At 33.2% G+C, this 4326-nt stretch overlaps 1 long non-coding RNA gene across 1 annotated transcript; it reads left to right on the top strand.

Annotated features, from left to right (window-relative positions):
• The first annotated feature begins 466 nt into the window (after positions 1-466).
• On the top strand, positions 467-3217 carry LOC131600501 (uncharacterized). Its single transcript, XR_009283159.1, has 2 exons — positions 467-589; positions 3003-3217. It is a non-coding gene; the product is annotated as an uncharacterized LOC131600501 (long non-coding RNA).
• Positions 3218-4326: the final 1109 nt, after the last annotated feature.

Raw genomic sequence — 4326 nt, 5'->3', positions numbered from 1 at the left:
AGGTAGCGATCGAAGTGTTACCATACGCGATTTGGAGATTTGATATTTGGATACGAGGTTTGTGTTTGGATGGTGTTGAGCCAATTTTCGAGGACGAAAATATTCTAAGTGGGGGAGAGTTGTAACACCCCGAATTTAATTAAATTGGTTAATTAAATTATTGAAGGATTTAAATATTTGATTTAGTCAAAATTGAATTGTCGGTGTTATTTAAGGGCAAATTTGGAATTATTAAATTGAAGTCGGAAAATAATATTAAGAATAATATTATTTATAAGTCGGAATTATTATATTGAAGGAATTATTATTATAAGTGATATTTTGGTTATTGAGTTATATCTCTTATTGGGCCTAAATTGATTTTGGAGGATATTAAATAAATAAGAGTTGTTAACCTCTAAGCCCAAATTGGATTTTAAATTAGGGTTTTAGAGATGAGAAAGAGTAGTTGTCATTTTTTGAAGAACACAAGAATAGAGGGGAAAGAGGCAAGACTATGAAGAAGAAGAATGAGCTTGAAGATTTACATCCATGGTGCCAAATCGGAAGAGCAATCGGAGACCCAACAAGTTACTTCAAATTGAATAAGGTAAGGGTGGGATTCTCTTCCTATAATGGGGCTTATGAGCAATTGTATGTGGGAATTGGGTGTGTATATTTATTGTATTATCTTGTGTTGATTGTTGCTGCTGTGCATTAGAAATATAAATTTAATTTAGAAAGAAACTGACTAAGACTCCCTGCATTCTGAAAATGACTGGAAAATGAGAGAGATGTAACACGCCGGCATGCACACATGCTTGACGGCCGACAATGAAAATAAACAGTGAGATTTACAAACAGCACCTGTGCTAAAACAGTTAACACTTGTGCCTTGGGATCTCATGCTGTGACGTACGGCAACCCCATTAAGTTAATCACGTTTTGGTTTTCATGAGCTTAAGAGACATGAATGTTTATGTGGTGGAATTGTTAATTTTCAAATGGTAGTTTCAATGATTATATATATATTTTTTATGTATAGTTTCAACTAACTTTTAATGGAACAAAGTAAGTAATGAAATGATATTGTTTTACTTTATGTGTGCAGCTTTGTTCTACATGCTCTGCTTGTTTCTTTATGTCCTGTTTTAATATATGTTACTCTGTTTCACGTTTTGATATAGTATTATCTAAGGAGAATGTATAATAGCATATATATATTGGAAAAGAACTACAATATGAAATAAAATGTAACTGAAACAGAAATAGTAGAATAATGAAATTGTGAACACTAGGTAGTATATAACCAATAAATTCCAAACAGTCTCGTTTGATCGAAATAGCCGAATTAAGCGGTATAATTAATTGTTCGGAATTTGATGAAGATTTACGTGGTAGCTAAATTTAATTAGTACATTGACATGGTGATGTTATTTTGTTGAAATTGTGATATTTTACGAATCGACTGAAATTGTGCTTGGTTTAAATATTCTTTATAAATAAATTATAATAATTTAATAGAATTGTCAATAGAGTTGTTAGAGTTGTCAATAGAGTTGTTAGAGTCGACAATAAGTTGTCAGAGTTGTTTTGAATTATTAAGAGTCATATTTTTTATTTGTTTTGAGTAATTCTGACATGTTTAGAGTTGTCAGTGTATAACGTCGGTGTTTGTTTTTTTTCATTGGAACCTTAACAATTCGTATCTTTTGAACCGTAACTCCGTTTGAGTCTCCGTTCGAGGCGTTAGAAAGCTAGCGTGATATTCTTTTCAATAAAAATGGTCTTTAACAATAGAATGCTAGAAATTGGAAATGGAGTAGAAATAGAAGTTAATTAAATTAATATAGTGTGATTATTAATTGGTTGATTAAATTAATAGTTGAATTAATTTCAATGTGTTTAATTGATTAGAATATAATTTGGAATTAGATTAACTATTTGGTTTGTCGATAAATTACGATATTTTGAGAATTTATCCGTAATTGTGTTTTGATTGAATATGTATGTTGAGAAATATATATTATTATGTCAATGATATTGTTTTGATATTGATTCTCTGTGGGTAGTTGGATAGCATTAATTTTAATGATTAATTGCTTGATTTTAAATGTGTATGTTCATATATAATGGGCAAAATGAGAATTAACATGAGATAGTATGGTTACTAGTGTTAATTGGATTTTGTGAATCGTAATTGATTAATTGACCTTTTATATGTGAATGATATGTATGTGTTGTGAATGTTGTGTACAATTGGTGGATAATTCATCGAGTTGAATTATTGTGATATGCTAAATATTAAGATGGTAGAGATGATCTTAATTGCATATGTTTGATTAACATTGTACATACATTCATATCATGGATGCCTTGAAACAAAGGTGGTTTGCTTTGAAACATAAGCGTGGCTTGGATTCTAGAGTGAATCGGAAAGCGGTAAACTATATGTTTACATTTGGTGGCTTTGGTCTTGTCCGGATCTGAAGCGTGGCTAGATTCTATATGAATCGGAAGCGGTGGAACTTTGGGTCCACATTGGGTACCACATGCATAGAGTCACATGTCTTGCATTGAGTCACATTGAGGTTAAGTGATGTTTGAATATATGCATTTATGTGATTGTCATGTGTACATGAGATGTGATAATTGATATTGGTGATGTTTTGATATATAATTGGTTAAACGTGTGAATATGTGATAATGATGGATTGTGTATATATTTGTGATAATAGTATTGAATCTTTTGAGTATTATACTATTGAATTTTGTGCTTACTTGAATATGTGAAATTTATTAGATGATACTATTTACATAATTATGACTTGTTGTGCGATGAAAAGTATGAGAGATTAATGAGATGTGGAAGTATGATGTGTATGGTAACTGTTGATACTTGCGATGTAATGATTTTATATGCCTGAATCCTAATATATAATTTATCATGCGCTCACTTATATGATTTGATATCTCACCCTTTTCTCTTGTTTCGCCGTTGCCTTTATATTGGTAACGTGCAGGTATTCAAGTACGAAGACTTAGTTGTCGTTACTCGAGTCGGTTGTCGCTCTGATACGTAGCACTCTGGGGGGAACGACTTATGTCATTCATGATGTTGTTGTTTAATTGTTTCATTTTGGTTGGACAAAATGATAAGTTAACTAAAAATATTTTATTGAATACTTGTTTAAGTGATTCCGCTGTGTTTTAATAAAATAAGTTATTCTGTTTCAAAGGTGCTATGTATCCGCTTTATGCGACGAGGTGATTTGTTTTGTTTTGATTATGTGACGCCTCATTTGTTTATTGAGAAATTTTGAAAACTCTGATTTTATACATAATTGCTGGGTAGAAATGGGGTGTTACACCATCTCCTTTGGACTGAGACAACCTCTCCCAACTCATCCAGTGTATCTTACGCTCGCCGTCTTTGGATCCCCACCAGAATTTGGCAAGCAAGGCTTCGATCTCATTACAGCAGCTTTCCGGTAAGCGATAGCAAGACATTATATACGTTGGAATAGCTTGCGCCACTGCTTTTATTAAAACTTCCTTACCGGCCCTCGACAAAAAATTCTCCTTCCATCCTTTGACCTTTTTCCAGACTTTTTCCACAACGAGCTTAAATATCTCCTTTTTTGACCTCCCAAAAACCACAGGGAGTCCTAAGTACCGGGAGTGATTACTTACACCACGAAAGCCCAGCTTTGCCTTAATCCTGTCCCGCACTTCTTCTCCAATATTGCCACTGAAAGAGACCTCTGATTTGTCAGCATTAACTACCTGCCCTGAAGCTAGCTCATAAGCATTAAGGATGCATTGGATTCTATCCGCTTCCTCTTCTCTGGCTCTAGCAAAAAGAAGACTGTCATCCGCAAAGAATAAATGTGAGATTGTTGGAGACTTCCGAGCAACTTTGATACCATGGATCTTCCGCTCATTCACCGCACTTCTAATCATTCCTGATAGCACATCTGCACAAATAACAAACAAATAGGGTGAGAGAGGATCTCCTTGACGGAGACCCCGTTCCGGATAGAACCGCTTGCTTGGCTGACCACATGTGATTATAATATTAGTTTTATGAAAAGTAGTCAAAATTTATTAATGCTTATGCTTACTTACGGTTTATCCGATTTAATGTATTTTCTCTCGGTTTTTTCATAGACCGGTTGAATAGAGAAAAGGGACAAGATCTGTGCACCGTTCTCAGTTAAATTTGGTTGAATATGTTGATTTTCGGTTTTAATCACCTTGGGTAATGTGTAATATATTAATTCATATTTTATTTAAACTATTAAATGTGGAGTATAAAATATCACTTTTATCTTATATAATATTTAC

Source organism: Vicia villosa, linkage group LG4, assembly GCF_029867415.1.
Source record: "Vicia villosa cultivar HV-30 ecotype Madison, WI linkage group LG4, Vvil1.0, whole genome shotgun sequence".
NCBI lineage: Eukaryota > Viridiplantae > Streptophyta > Magnoliopsida > Fabales > Fabaceae > Vicia > Vicia villosa.
This window is presented reverse-complemented; position numbering and strand designations above follow the sequence as displayed.